Genomic DNA, 20487 nt, shown 5'->3' on the forward strand with positions numbered 1-20487 from the left:
TGGAAAGGCATTAGTGCTATGACAGGGTCTGAAGAAGAAGAAGAAGAAGAAGAAGAAGAAGAAGACGGAAAAAAATATATATAAAAAGAAAAAGAGAGAGAGAGAGAGAGACTGACTTAGTGAGCGAGTGAGTGAGAGAGTGAGAGTGAGTGAGAGTGAATGAGTGAGTGAGTGAGTGATTGAGTGAGTGAGTGAGTGAGTGAGAACAAATGAGTTAAAGCAAGTGAGTGAGAGAGATCGAATGAATGAAAGTCTGAATGACAGAAAGAAAAAAGGATGAAGAAAGAAGCATGAAGAAAAAAAAATGTATATGGAGTTGCTGACATGAGTGCAATCTACAAAGCCGTTGAGGCTGATCCTCATGGGAGGATTATTGCACCAGGACCCTTAGCACTTTTAAAATGCCATTCAATGCCACGGGCTAGATGTAAACTGCAGATGACCATGTTGTGGTAGTTACCATGGATACCCAAGTGATGTGTGAGCTAACACATAGGCCCAACAGATTCCAAGAAGGCCAGAATCACCAGCGGCACCACCATCGATTGTCAGGTCACCCGGATTCAGCAAATACCAGAGTCCAAAATGATGCAGGTTTATACTGTTAATTTTCAGTTTATCGTTACAGTTGGTGTTATTCCATGTCGGAAGGGACGCAGCTACAGCCAGTGGGGTAACTAGAGACAGGCAGGCAGCTATGTGCAACAAAGGTAGGCGTGTTGTTTTCATATGCAGATCTGAAATATTGTCTTATATGCAAGAGGAGGAGTGATGGGGGTTCAGGCAAAAGCCAGGCTATGGATTGCATTGCTAAATGCTCCATCAGAGTGCAATGGTCGCCTGTCCTTTTTTTAAGTGATGATGTGGGTTTAGCCTGTGCTGTATGTATGTATGGGTGGCTGACTGCCACCCACCCAGAAAGTGTATGGGAGGCTGGTTGGCTGCCAGCCTTCCTTCCATTCCTATGAGTAATGTGAGTGCTCATGAAGGGGACATGGTTGGGTCCACCCCTTTCCCGGTTATCCCCTCTAGGCCTTTTGGCTTAGATCAAGTGTAAAAAAAGAAAGGATCTTGCGACAGATCGCATCCTGAGGCACGTTTTTTTTTGTGTGAATACTTGCACTTGGGTGACTTGTGAGCACATACTGATACATACGTTCCCTATCTGGGGACCATAAATTAAATGGATTTTTGAGAAAGGGAGCTGATTTGGAAGCTTGCTTCTGTCGCCCTATGCATTGACCCGATGTGGCAGTATCTTCGGGTAGTGAACAGTGCACCACCCCATTCCAGTGTTAAACAAGAAAGATTCTCATTTAATCCTCCGTGGGTGAGAATTTGAGTTTGAGAATTGGAGACCAAAATGATGAGTTGCACTGACTGGTTTATGAACGTCTATTCATTTAGCGTTTTAATGACCATGTTTGCACACTGATTGGTGTAAAAAAATAAAATAAAACTAAATAATAATAATCTAGCACACCTGTGCAGGTTTGACATGACATGACAGGTAGCTGTCTTGTGGGTGGTGCTGAATCCTGTTAAATGACATGAGGGTCTCATGCCTATACACAAGGGTGTGTCATTGCTGTTGCTTGACCATGCATTGGTTTCTGTGGTCAGTGAATGATAAAAACAAAATTTACCATCCATTGATGGATGGGAAATCCGCCATGAGGCATTTGTTTTTAGAAACTGCTGCTCACAACCAATGTTGCAATGGAGTGTCTCCATCTGCTGGTGGTATTGGAAAGGCATTAGTGCTATGACAGGGTCTGAAGAAGAAGAAGAAGAAGAAGAAGAAGAAGACGGAAAAAAATATATATAAAAAGAAAAAGAGAGAGAGAGAGAGAGACTGACTTAGTGAGCGAGTGAGTGAGAGAGTGAGAGTGAGTGAGAGTGAATGAGTGAGTGAGTGATTGAGTGAGTGAGTGAGTGAGAACAAATGAGTTAAAGCAAGTGAGTGAGAGAGATCGAATGAATGAAAGTCTGAATGACAGAAAGAAAAAAGGATGAAGAAAGAAGCATGAAGAAAAAAAAATGTATATGGAGTTGCTGACATGAGTGCAATCTACAAAGCCGTTGAGGCTGATCCTCATGGGAGGATTATTGCACTAGGACCCTTAGCACTTTTAAAATGCCATTCAATGCCACGGGCTAGATGTAAACTGCAGATGACCATGTTGTGGTAGTTACCATGGATACCCAAGTGATGTGTGAGCTAACACATAGGCCCAACAGATTCCAAGAAGGCCAGAATCACCAGCGGCACCACCATCGATTGTCAGGTCACCCGGATTCAGCAAATACCAGAGTCCAAAATGATGCAGGTTTATACTGTTAATTTTCAGTTTATCGTTACAGTTGGTGTTATTCCATGTCGGAAGGGACGCAGCTACAGCCAGTGGGGTAACTAGAGACAGGCAGGCAGCTATGTGCAACAAAGGTAGGCGTGTTGTTTTCATATGCAGATCTGAAATATTGTCTTATATGCAAGAGGAGGAGTGATGGGGGTTCAGGCAAAAGCCAGGCTATGGATTGCATTGCTAAATGCTCCATCAGAGTGCAATGGTCGCCTGTCCTTTTTTTAAGTGATGATGTGGGTTTAGCCTGTGCTGTATGTATGTATGGGTGGCTGACTGCCACCCACCCAGAAAGTGTATGGGAGGCTGGTTGGCTGCCAGCCTTCCTTCCATTCCTATGAGTAATGTGAGTGCTCATGAAGGGGACATGGTTGGGTCCACCCCTTTCCCGGTTATCCCCTCTAGGCCTTTTGGCTTAGATCAAGTGTAAAAAAAGAAAGGATCTTGCGACAGATCGCATCCTGAGGCACGTTTTTTTTTGTGTGAATACTTGCACTTGGGTGACTTGTGAGCACATACTGATACATACGTTCCCTATCTGGGGACCATAAATTAAATGGATTTTTAAGAAAGGGAGCTGATTTGGAAGCTTGCTTCTGTCGCCCTATGCATTGACCCGATGTGGCAGTATCTTCGGGTAGTGAACAGTGCACCACCCCATTCCAGTGTTAAACAAGAAAGATTCTCATTTAATCCTCCGTGGGTGAGAATTTGAGTTTGAGAATTGGAGACCAAAATGATGAGTTGCACTGACTGGTTTATGAACGTCTATTCATTTAGCGTTTTAATGACCATGTTTGCACACTGATTGGTGTAAAAAAATAAAATAAAACTAAATAATAATAATCTAGCACACCTGTGCAGGTTTGACATGACATGACAGGTAGCTGTCTTGTGGGTGGTGCTGAATCCTGTTAAATGACATGAGGGTCTCATGCCTATACACAAGGGTGTGTCATTGCTGTTGCTTGACCATGCATTGGTTTCTGTGGTCAGTGAATGATAAAAACAAAATTTACCATCCATTGATGGATGGGAAATCCGCCATGAGGCATTTGTTTTTAGAAACTGCTGCTCACAACCAATGTTGCAATGGAGTGTCTCCATCTGCTGGTGGTATTGGAAAGGCATTAGTGCTATGACAGGGTCTGAAGAAGAAGAAGAAGAAGAAGAAGAAGAAGAAGACGGAAAAAAATATATATAAAAAGAAAAAGAGAGAGAGAGAGAGAGACTGACTTAGTGAGCGAGTGAGTGAGAGAGTGAGAGTGAGTGAGAGTGAATGAGTGAGTGAGTGAGTGATTGAGTGAGTGAGTGAGTGAGTGAGAACAAATGAGTTAAAGCAAGTGAGTGAGAGAGATCGAATGAATGAAAGTCTGAATGACAGAAAGAAAAAAGGATGAAGAAAGAAGCATGAAGAAAAAAAAATGTATATGGAGTTGCTGACATGAGTGCAATCTACAAAGCCGTTGAGGCTGATCCTCATGGGAGGATTATTGCACCAGGACCCTTAGCACTTTTAAAATGCCATTCAATGCCACGGGCTAGATGTAAACTGCAGATGACCATGTTGTGGTAGTTACCATGGATACCCAAGTGATGTGTGAGCTAACACATAGGCCCAACAGATTCCAAGAAGGCCAGAATCACCAGCGGCACCACCATCGATTGTCAGGTCACCCGGATTCAGCAAATACCAGAGTCCAAAATGATGCAGGTTTATACTGTTAATTTTGAGTTTATCGTTACAGTTGGTGTTATTCCATGTCGGAAGGGACGCAGCTACAGCCAGTGGGGTAACTAGAGACAGGCAGGCAGCTATGTGCAACAAAGGTAGGCGTGTTGTTTTCATATGCAGATCTGAAATATTGTCTTATATGCAAGAGGAGGAGTGATGGGGGTTCAGGCAAAAGCCAGGCTATGGATTGCATTGCTAAATGCTCCATCAGAGTGCAATGGTCGCCTGTCCTTTTTTTAAGTGATGATGTGGGTTTAGCCTGTGCTGTATGTATGTATGGGTGGCTGACTGCCACCCACCCAGAAAGTGTATGGGAGGCTGGTTGGCTGCCAGCCTTCCTTCCATTCCTATGAGTAATGTGAGTGCTCATGAAGGGGACATGGTTGGGTCCACCCCTTTCCCGGTTATCCCCTCTAGGCCTTTTGGCTTAGATCAAGTGTAAAAAAAGAAAGGATCTTGCGACAGATCGCATCCTGAGGCACGTTTTTTTTTGTGTGAATACTTGCACTTGGGTGACTTGTGAGCACATACTGATACATACGTTCCCTATCTGGGGACCATAAATTAAATGGATTTTTGAGAAAGGGAGCTGATTTGGAAGCTTGCTTCTGTCGCCCTATGCATTGACCCGATGTGGCAGTATCTTCGGGTAGTGAACAGTGCACCACCCCATTCCAGTGTTAAACAAGAAAGATTCTCATTTAATCCTCCGTGGGTGAGAATTTGAGTTTGAGAATTGGAGACCAAAATGATGAGTTGCACTGACTGGTTTATGAACGTCTATTCATTTAGCGTTTTAATGACCATGTTTGCACACTGATTGGTGTAAAAAAATAAAATAAAACTAAATAATAATAATCTAGCACACCTGTGCAGGTTTGACATGACATGACAGGTAGCTGTCTTGTGGGTGGTGCTGAATCCTGTTAAATGACATGAGGGTCTCATGCCTATACACAAGGGTGTGTCATTGCTGTTGCTTGACCATGCATTGGTTTCTGTGGTCAGTGAATGATAAAAACAAAATTTACCATCCATTGATGGATGGGAAATCCGCCATGAGGCATTTGTTTTTAGAAACTGCTGCTCACAACCAATGTTGCAATGGAGTGTCTCCATCTGCTGGTGGTATTGGAAAGGCATTAGTGCTATGACAGGGTCTGAAGAAGAAGAAGAAGAAGAAGAAGAAGAAGAAGACGGAAAAAAATATATATAAAAAGAAAAAGAGAGAGAGAGAGAGAGACTGACTTAGTGAGCGAGTGAGTGAGAGAGTGAGAGTGAGTGAGAGTGAATGAGTGAGTGAGTGATTGAGTGAGTGAGTGAGTGAGTGAGTGAGAACAAATGAGTTAAAGCAAGTGAGTGAGAGAGATCGAATGAATGAAAGTCTGAATGACAGAAAGAAAAAAGGATGAAGAAAGAAGCATGAAGAAAAAAAAATGTATATGGAGTTGCTGACATGAGTGCAATCTACAAAGCCGTTGAGGCTGATCCTCATGGGAGGATTATTGCACCAGGACCCTTAGCACTTTTAAAATGCCATTCAATGCCACGGGCTAGATGTAAACTGCAGATGACCATGTTGTGGTAGTTACCATGGATACCCAAGTGATGTGTGAGCTAACACATAGGCCCAACAGATTCCAAGAAGGCCAGAATCACCAGCGGCACCACCATCGATTGTCAGGTCACCCGGATTCAGCAAATACCAGAGTCCAAAATGATGCAGGTTTATACTGTTAATTTTCAGTTTATCGTTACAGTTGGTGTTATTCCATGTCGGAAGGGACGCAGCTACAGCCAGTGGGGTAACTAGAGACAGGCAGGCAGCTATGTGCAACAAAGGTAGGCGTGTTGTTTTCATATGCAGATCTGAAATATTGTCTTATATGCAAGAGGAGGAGTGATGGGGGTTCAGGCAAAAGCCAGGCTATGGATTGCATTGCTAAATGCTCCATCAGAGTGCAATGGTCGCCTGTCCTTTTTTTAAGTGATGATGTGGGTTTAGCCTGTGCTGTATGTATGTATGGGTGGCTGACTGCCACCCACCCAGAAAGTGTATGGGAGGCTGGTTGGCTGCCAGCCTTCCTTCCATTCCTATGAGTAATGTGAGTGCTCATGAAGGGGACATGGTTGGGTCCACCCCTTTCCCGGTTATCCCCTCTAGGCCTTTTGGCTTAGATCAAGTGTAAAAAAAGAAAGGATCTTGCGACAGATCGCATCCTGAGGCACGTTTTTTTTTGTGTGAATACTTGCACTTGGGTGACTTGTGAGCACATACTGATACATACGTTCCCTATCTGGGGACCATAAATTAAATGGATTTTTGAGAAAGGGAGCTGATTTGGAAGCTTGCTTCTGTCGCCCTATGCATTGACCCGATGTGGCAGTATCTTCGGGTAGTGAACAGTGCACCACCCCATTCCAGTGTTAAACAAGAAAGATTCTCATTTAATCCTCCGTGGGTGAGAATTTGAGTTTGAGAATTGGAGACCAAAATGATGAGTTGCACTGACTGGTTTATGAACGTCTATTCATTTAGCGTTTTAATGACCATGTTTGCACACTGATTGGTGTAAAAAAATAAAATAAAACTAAATAATAATAATCTAGCACACCTGTGCAGGTTTGACATGACATGACAGGTAGCTGTCTTGTGGGTGGTGCTGAATCCTGTTAAATGACATGAGGGTCTCATGCCTATACACAAGGGTGTGTCATTGCTGTTGCTTGACCATGCATTGGTTTCTGTGGTCAGTGAATGATAAAAACAAAATTTACCATCCATTGATGGATGGGAAATCCGCCATGAGGCATTTGTTTTTAGAAACTGCTGCTCACAACCAATGTTGCAATGGAGTGTCTCCATCTGCTGGTGGTATTGGAAAGGCATTAGTGCTATGACAGGGTCTGAAGAAGAAGAAGAAGAAGAAGAAGAAGAAGACGGAAAAAAATATATATAAAAAGAAAAAGAGAGAGAGAGAGAGACTGACTTAGTGAGCGAGTGAGAGAGAGAGTGAGAGTGAGTGAGAGTGAATGAGTGAGTGAGTGATTGAGTGAGTGAGTGAGTGAGTGAGTGAGAACAAATGAGTTAAAGCAAGTGAGTGAGAGAGATCGAATGAATGAAAGTCTGAATGACAGAAAGAAAAAAGGATGAAGAAAGAAGCATGAAGAAAAAAAAATGTATATGGAGTTGCTGACATGAGTGCAATCTACAAAGCCGTTGAGGCTGATCCTCATGGGAGGATTATTGCACCAGGACCCTTAGCACTTTTAAAATGCCATTCAATGCCACGGGCTAGATGTAAACTGCAGATGACCATGTTGTGGTAGTTACCATGGATACCCAAGTGATGTGTGAGCTAACACATAGGCCCAACAGATTCCAAGAAGGCCAGAATCACCAGCGGCACCACCATCGATTGTCAGGTCACCCGGATTCAGCAAATACCAGAGTCCAAAATGATGCAGGTTTATACTGTTAATTTTCAGTTTATCGTTACAGTTGGTGTTATTCCATGTCGGAAGGGACGCAGCTACAGCCAGTGGGGTAACTAGAGACAGGCAGGCAGCTATGTGCAACAAAGGTAGGCGTGTTGTTTTCATATGCAGATCTGAAATATTGTCTTATATGCAAGAGGAGGAGTGATGGGGGTTCAGGCAAAAGCCAGGCTATGGATTGCATTGCTAAATGCTCCATCAGAGTGCAATGGTCGCCTGTCCTTTTTTTAAGTGATGATGTGGGTTTAGCCTGTGCTGTATGTATGTATGGGTGGCTGACTGCCACCCACCCAGAAAGTGTATGGGAGGCTGGTTGGCTGCCAGCCTTCCTTCCATTCCTATGAGTAATGTGAGTGCTCATGAAGGGGACATGGTTGGGTCCACCCCTTTCCCGGTTATCCCCTCTAGGCCTTTTGGCTTAGATCAAGTGTAAAAAAAGAAAGGATCTTGCGACAGATCGCATCCTGAGGCACGTTTTTTTTTTGTGTGAATACTTGCACTTGGGTGACTTGTGAGCACATACTGATACATACGTTCCCTATCTGGGGACCATAAATTAAATGGATTTTTGAGAAAGGGAGCTGATTTGGAAGCTTGCTTCTGTCGCCCTATGCATTGACCCGATGTGGCAGTATCTTCGGGTAGTGAACAGTGCACCACCCCATTCCAGTGTTAAACAAGAAAGATTCTCATTTAATCCTCCGTGGGTGAGAATTTGAGTTTGAGAATTGGAGACCAAAATGATGAGTTGCACTGACTGGTTTATGAACGTCTATTCATTTAGCGTTTTAATGACCATGTTTGCACACTGATTGGTGTAAAAAAATAAAATAAAACTAAATAATAATAATCTAGCACACCTGTGCAGGTTTGACATGACATGACAGGTAGCTGTCTTGTGGGTGGTGCTGAATCCTGTTAAATGACATGAGGGTCTCATGCCTATACACAAGGGTGTGTCATTGCTGTTGCTTGACCATGCATTGGTTTCTGTGGTCAGTGAATGATAAAAACAAAATTTACCATCCATTGATGGATGGGAAATCCGCCATGAGGCATTTGTTTTTAGAAACTGCTGCTCACAACCAATGTTGCAATGGAGTGTCTCCATCTGCTGGTGGTATTGGAAAGGCATTAGTGCTATGACAGGGTCTGAAGAAGAAGAAGAAGAAGAAGAAGAAGAAGACGGAAAAAAATATATATAAAAAGAAAAAGAGAGAGAGAGAGAGAGACTGACTTAGTGAGCGAGTGAGAGAGAGAGTGAGAGTGAGTGAGAGTGAATGAGTGAGTGAGTGATTGAGTGAGTGAGTGAGTGAGTGAGTGAGTGAGAACAAATGAGTTAAAGCAAGTGAGTGAGAGAGATCGAATGAATGAAAGTCTGAATGACAGAAAGAAAAAAGGATGAAGAAAGAAGCATGAAGAAAAAAAAATGTATATGGAGTTGCTGACATGAGTGCAATCTACAAAGCCGTTGAGGCTGATCCTCATGGGAGGATTATTGCACCAGGACCCTTAGCACTTTTAAAATGCCATTCAATGCCACGGGCTAGATGTAAACTGCAGATGACCATGTTGTGGTAGTTACCATGGATACCCAAGTGATGTGTGAGCTAACACATAGGCCCAACAGATTCCAAGAAGGCCAGAATCACCAGCGGCACCACCATCGATTGTCAGGTCACCCGGATTCAGCAAATACCAGAGTCCAAAATGATGCAGGTTTATACTGTTAATTTTCAGTTTATCGTTACAGTTGGTGTTATTCCATGTCGGAAGGGACGCAGCTACAGCCAGTGGGGTAACTAGAGACAGGCAGGCAGCTATGTGCAACAAAGGTAGGCGTGTTGTTTTCATATGCAGATCTGAAATATTGTCTTATATGCAAGAGGAGGAGTGATGGGGGTTCAGGCAAAAGCCAGGCTATGGATTGCATTGCTAAATGCTCCATCAGAGTGCAATGGTCGCCTGTCCTTTTTTTAAGTGATGATGTGGGTTTAGCCTGTGCTGTATGTATGTATGGGTGGCTGACTGCCACCCACCCAGAAAGTGTATGGGAGGCTGGTTGGCTGCCAGCCTTCCTTCCATTCCTATGAGTAATGTGAGTGCTCATGAAGGGGACATGGTTGGGTCCACCCCTTTCCCGGTTATCCCCTCTAGGCCTTTTGGCTTAGATCAAGTGTAAAAAAAGAAAGGATCTTGCGACAGATCGCATCCTGAGGCACGTTTTTTTTTGTGTGAATACTTGCACTTGGGTGACTTGTGAGCACATACTGATACATACGTTCCCTATCTGGGGACCATAAATTAAATGGATTTTTGAGAAAGGGAGCTGATTTGGAAGCTTGCTTCTGTCGCCCTATGCATTGACCCGATGTGGCAGTATCTTCGGGTAGTGAACAGTGCACCACCCCATTCCAGTGTTAAACAAGAAAGATTCTCATTTAATCCTCCGTGGGTGAGAATTTGAGTTTGAGAATTGGAGACCAAAATGATGAGTTGCACTGACTGGTTTATGAACGTCTATTCATTTAGCGTTTTAATGACCATGTTTGCACACTGATTGGTGTAAAAAAATAAAATAAAACTAAATAATAATAATCTAGCACACCTGTGCAGGTTTGACATGACATGACAGGTAGCTGTCTTGTGGGTGGTGCTGAATCCTGTTAAATGACATGAGGGTCTCATGCCTATACACAAGGGTGTGTCATTGCTGTTGCTTGACCATGCATTGGTTTCTGTGGTCAGTGAATGATAAAAACAAAATTTACCATCCATTGATGGATGGGAAATCCGCCATGAGGCATTTGTTTTTAGAAACTGCTGCTCACAACCAATGTTGCAATGGAGTGTCTCCATCTGCTGGTGGTATTGGAAAGGCATTAGTGCTATGACAGGGTCTGAAGAAGAAGAAGAAGAAGAAGAAGAAGAAGACGGAAAAAAATATATATAAAAAGAAAAAGAGAGAGAGAGAGAGAGACTGACTTAGTGAGCGAGTGAGTGAGAGAGTGAGAGTGAGTGAGAGTGAATGAGTGAGTGAGTGATTGAGTGAGAACAAATGAGTTAAAGCAAGTGAGTGAGAGAGATCGAATGAATGAAAGTCTGAATGACAGAAAGAAAAAAGGATGAAGAAAGAAGCATGAAGAAAAAAAAATGTATATGGAGTTGCTGACATGAGTGCAATCTACAAAGCAGTTGAGGCTGATCCTCATGGGAGGATTATTGCACCAGGACCCTTAGCACTTTTAAAATGCCATTCAATGCCACGGGCTAGATGTAAACTGCAGATGACCATGTTGTGGTAGTTACCATGGATACCCAAGTGATGTGTGAGCTAACACATAGGCCCAACAGATTCCAAGAAGGCCAGAATCACCAGCGGCACCACCATCGATTGTCAGGTCACCCGGATTCAGCAAATACCAGAGTCCAAAATGATGCAGGTTTATACTGTTAATTTTCAGTTTATCGTTACAGTTGGTGTTATTCCATGTCGGAAGGGACGCAGCTACAGCCAGTGGGGTAACTAGAGACAGGCAGGCAGCTATGTGCAACAAAGGTAGGCGTGTTGTTTTCATATGCAGATCTGAAATATTGTCTTATATGCAAGAGGAGGAGTGATGGGGGTTCAGGCAAAAGCCAGGCTATGGATTGCATTGCTAAATGCTCCATCAGAGTGCAATGGTCGCCTGTCCTTTTTTTAAGTGATGATGTGGGTTTAGCCTGTGCTGTATGTATGTATGGGTGGCTGACTGCCACCCACCCAGAAAGTGTATGGGAGGCTGGTTGGCTGCCAGCCTTCCTTCCATTCCTATGAGTAATGTGAGTGCTCATGAAGGGGACATGGTTGGGTCCACCCCTTTCCCGGTTATCCCCTCTAGGCCTTTTGGCTTAGATCAAGTGTAAAAAAAGAAAGGATCTTGCGACAGATCGCATCCTGAGGCACGTTTTTTTTTGTGTGAATACTTGCACTTGGGTGACTTGTGAGCACATACTGATACATACGTTCCCTATCTGGGGACCATAAATTAAATGGATTTTTGAGAAAGGGAGCTGATTTGGAAGCTTGCTTCTGTCGCCCTATGCATTGACCCGATGTGGCAGTATCTTCGGGTAGTGAACAGTGCACCACCCCATTCCAGTGTTAAACAAGAAAGATTCTCATTTAATCCTCCGTGGGTGAGAATTTGAGTTTGAGAATTGGAGACCAAAATGATGAGTTGCACTGACTGGTTTATGAACGTCTATTCATTTAGCGTTTTAATGACCATGTTTGCACACTGATTGGTGTAAAAAAATAAAATAAAACTAAATAATAATAATCTAGCACACCTGTGCAGGTTTGACATGACATGACAGGTAGCTGTCTTGTGGGTGGTGCTGAATCCTGTTAAATGACATGAGGGTCTCATGCCTATACACAAGGGTGTGTCATTGCTGTTGCTTGACCATGCATTGGTTTCTGTGGTCAGTGAATGATAAAAACAAAATTTACCATCCATTGATGGATGGGAAATCCGCCATGAGGCATTTGTTTTTAGAAACTGCTGCTCACAACCAATGTTGCAATGGAGTGTCTCCATCTGCTGGTGGTATTGGAAAGGCATTAGTGCTATGACAGGGTCTGAAGAAGAAGAAGAAGAAGAAGAAGAAGAAGAAGAAGAAGACGGAAAAATATATATATAAAAAGAAAAAGAGAGAGAGAGAGAGAGACTGACTTAGTGAGCGAGTGAGTGAGAGAGTGAGAGTGAGTGAGAGTGAATGAGTGAGTGAGTGATTGAGTGAGTGAGTGAGTGAGTGAGAACAAATGAGTTAAAGCAAGTGAGTGAGAGAGATCGAATGAATGAAAGTCTGAATGACAGAAAGAAAAAAGGATGAAGAAAGAAGCATGAAGAAAAAAAAATGTATATGGAGTTGCTGACATGAGTGCAATCTACAAAGCCGTTGAGGCTGATCCTCATGGGAGGATTATTGCACCAGGACCCTTAGCACTTTTAAAATGCCATTCAATGCCACGGGCTAGATGTAAACTGCAGATGACCATGTTGTGGTAGTTACCATGGATACCCAAGTGATGTGTGAGCTAACACATAGGCCCAACAGATTCCAAGAAGGCCAGAATCACCAGCGGCACCACCATCGATTGTCAGGTCACCCGGATTCAGCAAATACCAGAGTCCAAAATGATGCAGGTTTATACTGTTAATTTTCAGTTTATCGTTACAGTTGGTGTTATTCCATGTCGGAAGGGACGCAGCTACAGCCAGTGGGGTAACTAGAGACAGGCAGGCAGCTATGTGCAACAAAGGTAGGCGTGTTGTTTTCATATGCAGATCTGAAATATTGTCTTATATGCAAGAGGAGGAGTGATGGGGGTTCAGGCAAAAGCCAGGCTATGGATTGCATTGCTAAATGCTCCATCAGAGTGCAATGGTCGCCTGTCCTTTTTTTAAGTGATGATGTGGGTTTAGCCTGTGCTGTATGTATGTATGGGTGGCTGACTGCCACCCACCCAGAAAGTGTATGGGAGGCTGGTTGGCTGCCAGCCTTCCTTCCATTCCTATGAGTAATGTGAGTGCTCATGAAGGGGACATGGTTGGGTCCACCCCTTTCCCGGTTATCCCCTCTAGGCCTTTTGGCTTAGATCAAGTGTAAAAAAAGAAAGGATCTTGCGACAGATCGCATCCTGAGGCACGTTTTTTTTTGTGTGAATACTTGCACTTGGGTGACTTGTGAGCACATACTGATACATACGTTCCCTATCTGGGGACCATAAATTAAATGGATTTTTGAGAAAGGGAGCTGATTTGGAAGCTTGCTTCTGTCGCCCTATGCATTGACCCGATGTGGCAGTATCTTCGGGTAGTGAACAGTGCACCACCCCATTCCAGTGTTAAACAAGAAAGATTCTCATTTAATCCTCCGTGGGTGAGAATTTGAGTTTGAGAATTGGAGACCAAAATGATGAGTTGCACTGACTGGTTTATGAACGTCTATTCATTTAGCGTTTTAATGACCATGTTTGCACACTGATTGGTGTAAAAAAATAAAATAAAACTAAATAATAATAATCTAGCACACCTGTGCAGGTTTGACATGACATGACAGGTAGCTGTCTTGTGGGTGGTGCTGAATCCTGTTAAATGACATGAGGGTCTCATGCCTATACACAAGGGTGTGTCATTGCTGTTGCTTGACCATGCATTGGTTTCTGTGGTCAGTGAATGATAAAAACAAAATTTACCATCCATTGATGGATGGGAAATCCGCCATGAGGCATTTGTTTTTAGAAACTGCTGCTCACAACCAATGTTGCAATGGAGTGTCTCCATCTGCTGGTGGTATTGGAAAGGCATTAGTGCTATGACAGGGTCTGAAGAAGAAGAAGAAGAAGAAGAAGAAGACGGAAAAAAATATATATAAAAAGAAAAAGAGAGAGAGAGAGAGAGACTGACTTAGTGAGCGAGTGAGTGAGAGAGTGAGAGTGAGTGAGAGTGAATGAGTGAGTGAGTGATTGAGTGAGTGAGTGAGTGAGTGAGAACAAATGAGTTAAAGCAAGTGAGTGAGAGAGATCGAATGAATGAAAGTCTGAATGACAGAAAGAAAAAAGGATGAAGAAAGAAGCATGAAGAAAAAAAAATGTATATGGAGTTGCTGACATGAGTGCAATCTACAAAGCCGTTGAGGCTGATCCTCATGGGAGGATTATTGCACCAGGACCCTTAGCACTTTTAAAATGCCATTCAATGCCACGGGCTAGATGTAAACTGCAGATGACCATGTTGTGGTAGTTACCATGGATACCCAAGTGATGTGTGAGCTAACACATAGGCCCAACAGATTCCAAGAAGGCCAGAATCACCAGCGGCACCACCATCGATTGTCAGGTCACCCGGATTCAGCAAATACCAGAGTCCAAAATGATGCAGGTTTATACTGTTAATTTTCAGTTTATCGTTACAGTTGGTGTTATTCCATGTCGGAAGGGACGCAGCTACAGCCAGTGGGGTAACTAGAGACAGGCAGGCAGCTATGTGCAACAAAGGTAGGCGTGTTGTTTTCATATGCAGATCTGAAATATTGTCTTATATGCAAGAGGAGGAGTGATGGGGGTTCAGGCAAAAGCCAGGCTATGGATTGCATTGCTAAATGCTCCATCAGAGTGCAATGGTCGCCTGTCCTTTTTTTAAGTGATGATGTGGGTTTAGCCTGTGCTGTATGTATGTATGGGTGGCTGACTGCCACCCACCCAGAAAGTGTATGGGAGGCTTGTTGGCTGCCAGCCTTCCTTCCATTCCTATGAGTAATGTGAGTGCTCATGAAGGGGACATGGTTGGGTCCACCCCTTTCCTGGTTATCCCCTCTAGGCCTTTTGGCTTAGATCAAGTGTAAAAAAAGAAAGGATCTTGCGACAGATCGCATCCTGAGGCACGTTTTTTTTTGTGTGAATACTTGCACTTGGGTGACTTGTGAGCACATACTGATACATACGTTCCCTATCTGGGGACCATAAATTAAATGGATTTTTGAGAAAGGGAGCTGATTTGGAAGCTTGCTTCTGTCGCCCTATGCATTGACCCGATGTGGCAGTATCTTCGGGTAGTGAACAGTGCACCACCCCATTCCAGTGTTAAACAAGAAAGATTCTCATTTAATCCTCCGTGGGTGAGAATTTGAGTTTGAGAATTGGAGACCAAAATGATGAGTTGCACTGACTGGTTTATGAACGTCTATTCATTTAGCGTTTTAATGACCATGTTTGCACACTGATTGGTGTAAAAAAATAAAATAAAACTAAATAATAATAATCTAGCACACCTGTGCAGGTTTGACATGACATGACAGGTAGCTGTCTTGTGGGTGGTGCTGAATCCTGTTAAATGACATGAGGGTCTCATGCCTATACACAAGGGTGTGTCATTGCTGTTGCTTGACCATGCATTGGTTTCTGTGGTCAGTGAATGATAAAAACAAAATTTACCATCCATTGATGGATGGGAAATCCGCCATGAGGCATTTGTTTTTAGAAACTGCTGCTCACAACCAATGTTGCAATGGAGTGTCTCCATCTGCTGGTGGTATTGGAAAGGCATTAGTGCTATGACAGGGTCTGAAGAAGAAGAAGAAGAAGAAGAAGAAGAAGAAGACGGAAAAAAATATATATAAAAAGAAAAAGAGAGAGAGAGAGAGAGACTGACTTAGTGAGCGAGTGAGTGAGAGAGTGAGAGTGAGTGAGAGTGAATGAGTGAGTGAGTGATTGAGTGAGTGAGTGAGTGAGTGAGAACAAATGAGTTAAAGCAAGTGAGTGAGAGAGATCGAATGAATGAAAGTCTGAATGACAGAAAGAAAAAAGGATGAAGAAAGAAGCATGAAGAAAAAAAAATGTATATGGAGTTGCTGACATGAGTGCAATCTACAAAGCCGTTGAGGCTGATCCTCATGGGAGGATTATTGCACCAGGACCCTTAGCACTTTTAAAATGCCATTCAATGCCACGGGCTAGATGTAAACTGCAGATGACCATGTTGTGGTAGTTACCATGGATACCCAAGTGATGTGTGAGCTAACACATAGGCCCAACAGATTCCAAGAAGGCCAGAATCACCAGCGGCACCACCATCGATTGTCAGGTCACCCGGATTCAGCAAATACCAGAGTCCAAAATGATGCAGGTTTATACTGTTAATTTTCAGTTTATCGTTACAGTTGGTGTTATTCCATGTCGGAAGGGACGCAGCTACAGCCAGTGGGGTAACTAGAGACAGGCAGGCAGCTATGTGCAACAAAGGTAGGCGTGTTGTTTTCATATGCAGATCTGAAATATTGTCTTATATGCAAGAGGAGGAGTGATGGGGGTTCAGGCAAAAGCCAGGCTATGGATTGCATTGCTAAATGCTCCATCAGAGTGCAATGGTCGCCTGTCCTTTTTTTAAGTGATGATGTGGGTTTAGCCTGTGCTGTATGTATGTATGGGTGGCTGACTGCCACCCACCCAGAAAGTGTATGGGAGGCTGGTTGGCTGCCAGCCTTCCTTCCATTCCTATGAGTAATGTGAGTGCTCATGAAGGGGACATGGTTGGGTCCACCCCTTTCCTGGTTATCCCCTCTAGGCCTTTTGGCTTAGATCAAGTGTAAAAAAAGAAAGGATCTTGCGACAGATCGCATCCTGAGGCACGTTTTTTTTTTGTGTGAATACTTGCACTTGGGTGACTTGTGAGCACATACTGATACATACGTTCCCTATCTGGGGACCATAAATTAAATGGATTTTTGAGAAAGGGAGCTGATTTGGAAGCTTGCTTCTGTCGCCCTATGCATTGACCCGATGTGGCAGTATCTTCGGGTAGTGAACAGTGCACCACCCCATTCCAGTGTTAAACAAGAAAGATTCTCATTTAATCCTCCGTGGGTGAGAATTTGAGTTTGAGAATTGGAGACCAAAATGATGAGTTGCACTGACTGGTTTATGAACGTCTATTCATTTAGCGTTTTAATGACCATGTTTGCACACTGATTGGTGTAAAAAAATAAAATAAAACTAAATAATAATAATCTAGCACACCTGTGCAGGTTTGACATGACATGACAGGTAGCTGTCTTGTGGGTGGTGCTGAATCCTGTTAAATGACATGAGGGTCTCATGCCTATACACAAGGGTGTGTCATTGCTGTTGCTTGACCATGCATTGGTTTCTGTGGTCAGTGAATGATAAAAACAAAATTTACCATCCATTGATGGATGGGAAATCCGCCATGAGGCATTTGTTTTTAGAAACTGCTGCTCACAACCAATGTTGCAATGGAGTGTCTCCATCTGCTGGTGGTATTGGAAAGGCATTAGTGCTATGACAGGGTCTGAAGAAGAAGAAGAAGAAGAAGAAGAAGAAGAAGACGGAAAAATATATATATAAAAAGAAAAAGAGAGAGAGAGAGAGAGACTGACTTAGTGAGCGAGTGAGTGAGAGAGTGAGAGTGAGTGAGAGTGAATGAGTGAGTGAGTGATTGAGTGAGTGAGTGAGTGAGTGAGAACAAATGAGTTAAAGCAAGTGAGTGAGAGAGATCGAATGAATGAAAGTCTGAATGACAGAAAGAAAAAAGGATGAAGAAAGAAGCATGAAGAAAAAAAAATGTATATGGAGTTGCTGACATGAGTGCAATCTACAAAGCCGTTGAGGCTGATCCTCATGGGAGGATTATTGCACCAGGACCCTTAGCACTTTTAAAATGCCATTCAATGCCACGGGCTAGATGTAAACTGCAGATGACCATGTTGTGGTAGTTACCATGGATACCCAAATGATGTGTGAGCTAACACATAGGCCCAACAGATTCCAAGAAGGCCAGAATCACCAGCGGCACCACCATCGATTGTCAGGTCACCCGGATTCAGCAAATACCAGAGTCCAAAATGATGCAGGTTTATACTGTTAATTTTCAGTTTATCGTTACAGTTGGTGTTATTCCATGTCGGAAGGGACGCAGCTACAGCCAGTGGGGTAACTAGAGACAGGCAGGCAGCTATGTGCAACAAAGGTAGGCGTGTTGTTTTCATATGCAGATCTGAAATATTGTCTTATATGCAAGAGGAGGAGTGATGGGGGTTCAGGCAAAAGCCAGGCTATGGATTGCATTGCTAAATGCTCCATCAGAGTGCAATGGTCGCCTGTCCTTTTTTTAAGTGATGATGTGGGTTTAGCCTGTGCTGTATGTATGTATGGGTGGCTGACTGCCACCCACCCAGAAAGTGTATGGGAGGCTGGTTGGCTGCCAGCCTTCCTTCCATTCCTATGAGTAATGTGAGTGCTCATGAAGGGGACATGGTTGGGTCCACCCCTTTCCCGGTTATCCCCTCTAGGCCTTTTGGCTTAGATCAAGTGTAAAAAAAGAAAGGATCTTGCGACAGATCGCATCCTGAGGCACGTTTTTTTTTGTGTGAATACTTGCACTTGGGTGACTTGTGAGCACATACTGATACATACGTTCCCTATCTGGGGACCATAAATTAAATGGATTTTTGAGAAAGGGAGCTGATTTGGAAGCTTGCTTCTGTCGCCCTATGCATTGACCCGATGTGGCAGTATCTTCGGGTAGTGAACAGTGCACCACCCCATTCCAGTGTTAAACAAGAAAGATTCTCATTTAATCCTCCGTGGGTGAGAATTTGAGTTTGAGAATTGGAGACCAAAATGATGAGTTGCACTGACTGGTTTATGAACGTCTATTCATTTAGCGTTTTAATGACCATGTTTGCACACTGATTGGTGTAAAAAAATAAAATAAAACTAAATAATAATAATCTAGCACACCTGTGCAGGTTTGACATGACATGACAGGTAGCTGTCTTGTGGGTGGTGCTGAATCCTGTTAAATGACATGAGGGTCTCATGCCTATACACAAGGGTGTGTCATTGCTGTTGCTTGACCATGCATTGGTTTCTGTGGTCAGTGAATGATAAAAACAAAATTTACCATCCATTGATGGATGGGAAATCCGCCATGAGGCATTTGTTTTTAGAAACTGCTGCTCACAACCAATGTTGCAATGGAGTGTCTCCATCTGCTGGTGGTATTGGAAAGGCATTAGTGCTATGACAGGGTCTGAAGAAGAAGAAGAAGAAGAAGAAGAAGAAGAAGACGGAAAAATATATATATAAAAAGAAAAAGAGAGAGAGAGAGAGAGACTGACTTAGTGAGCGAGTGAGTGAGAGAGTGAGAGTGAGTGAGAGTGAATGAGTGAGTGAGTGATTGAGTGAGTGAGTGAGTGAGTGAGTGAGAACAAATGAGTTAAAGCAAGTGAGTGAGAGAGATCGAATGAATGAAAGTCTGAATGACAGAAAGAAAAAAGGATGAAGAAAGAAGCATGAAGAAAAAAAAATGTATATGGAGTTGCTGACATGAGTGCAATCTACAAAGCCGTTGAGGCTGATCCTCATGGGAGGATTATTGCACCAGGACCCTTAGCACTTTTAAAATGCCATTCAATGCCACGGGCTAGATGTAAACTGCAGATGACCATGTTGTGGTAGTTACCATGGATACCCAAATGATGTGTGAGCTAACACATAGGCCCAACAGATTCCAAGAAGGCCAGAATCACCAGCGGCACCACCATCGATTGTCAGGTCACCCGGATTCAGCAAATACCAGAGTCCAAAATGATGCAGGTTTATACTGTTAATTTTCAGTTTATCGTTACAGTTGGTGTTATTCCATGTCGGAAGGGACGCAGCTACAGCCAGTGGGGTAACTAGAGACAGGCAGGCAGCTATGTGCAACAAAGGTAGGCGTGTTGTTTTCATATGCAGATCTGAAATATTGTCTTATATGCAAGAGGAGGAGTGATGGGGGTTCAGGCAAAAGCCAGGCTATGGATTGCATTGCTAAATGCTCCATCAGAGTGCAATGGTCGCCTGTCCTTTTTTTAAGTGATGATGTGGGTTTAGCCTGTGCTGTATGTATGTATGGGTGGCTGACTGCCACCCACCCAGAAAGTGTATGGGAGGCTGGTTGGCTGCCAGCCTTCCTTCCATTCCTATGAGTAATGTGAGTGCTCATGAAGGGGACATGGTTGGGTCCACCCCTTTCCCGGTTATCCCCTCTAGGCCTTTTGGCTTAGATCAAGTGTAAAAAAAAGAAAGGATCTTGCGACAGATCGCATCCTGAGGCACGTTTTTTTTTGTGTGAATACTTGCACTTGGGTGACTTGTGAGCACATACTGATACATACGTTCCCTATCTGGGGACCATAAATTAAATGGATTTTTGAGAAAGGGAGCTGATTTGGAAGCTTGCTTCTGTCGCCCTATGCATTGACCCGATGTGGCAGTATCTTCGGGTAGTGAACAGTGCACCACCCCATTCCAGTGTTAAACAAGAAAGATTCTCATTTAAT

At 43.4% G+C, this 20487-nt stretch overlaps 12 pseudogenes; all 12 read left to right on the plus strand.

The window, feature by feature from the left end:
- Nucleotides 1-1021: 1021 nt before the first annotated feature.
- Nucleotides 1022-1285, plus strand: LOC130330255 (U2 spliceosomal RNA; annotated as a pseudogene).
- A 1472-nt stretch (nt 1286-2757) lies between these two features.
- Nucleotides 2758-3021, plus strand: LOC130330206 (U2 spliceosomal RNA; annotated as a pseudogene).
- Nucleotides 3022-4504: 1483 nt separating this feature from the next.
- On the plus strand, nt 4505-4768 carry LOC130330256 (U2 spliceosomal RNA; annotated as a pseudogene).
- A 1483-nt stretch (nt 4769-6251) lies between these two features.
- On the plus strand, nt 6252-6515 carry LOC130330257 (U2 spliceosomal RNA; annotated as a pseudogene).
- A 1478-nt stretch (nt 6516-7993) lies between these two features.
- On the plus strand, nt 7994-8258 carry LOC130330159 (U2 spliceosomal RNA; annotated as a pseudogene).
- A 1484-nt stretch (nt 8259-9742) lies between these two features.
- On the plus strand, nt 9743-10006 carry LOC130330258 (U2 spliceosomal RNA; annotated as a pseudogene).
- Nucleotides 10007-11466: 1460 nt separating this feature from the next.
- Nucleotides 11467-11730, plus strand: LOC130330260 (U2 spliceosomal RNA; annotated as a pseudogene).
- Nucleotides 11731-13215: 1485 nt separating this feature from the next.
- On the plus strand, nt 13216-13479 carry LOC130330051 (U2 spliceosomal RNA; annotated as a pseudogene).
- A 1473-nt stretch (nt 13480-14952) lies between these two features.
- Nucleotides 14953-15216, plus strand: LOC130330052 (U2 spliceosomal RNA; annotated as a pseudogene).
- A 1479-nt stretch (nt 15217-16695) lies between these two features.
- Nucleotides 16696-16960, plus strand: LOC130330160 (U2 spliceosomal RNA; annotated as a pseudogene).
- A 1479-nt stretch (nt 16961-18439) lies between these two features.
- On the plus strand, nt 18440-18703 carry LOC130330053 (U2 spliceosomal RNA; annotated as a pseudogene).
- Nucleotides 18704-20186: 1483 nt separating this feature from the next.
- Nucleotides 20187-20451, plus strand: LOC130330192 (U2 spliceosomal RNA; annotated as a pseudogene).
- The last annotated feature ends 36 nt before the right edge of the window (nt 20452-20487 follow it).

This window comes from Hyla sarda, unplaced genomic scaffold (assembly GCF_029499605.1).
Source record: "Hyla sarda isolate aHylSar1 unplaced genomic scaffold, aHylSar1.hap1 scaffold_330, whole genome shotgun sequence".
NCBI lineage: Eukaryota > Metazoa > Chordata > Amphibia > Anura > Hylidae > Hyla > Hyla sarda.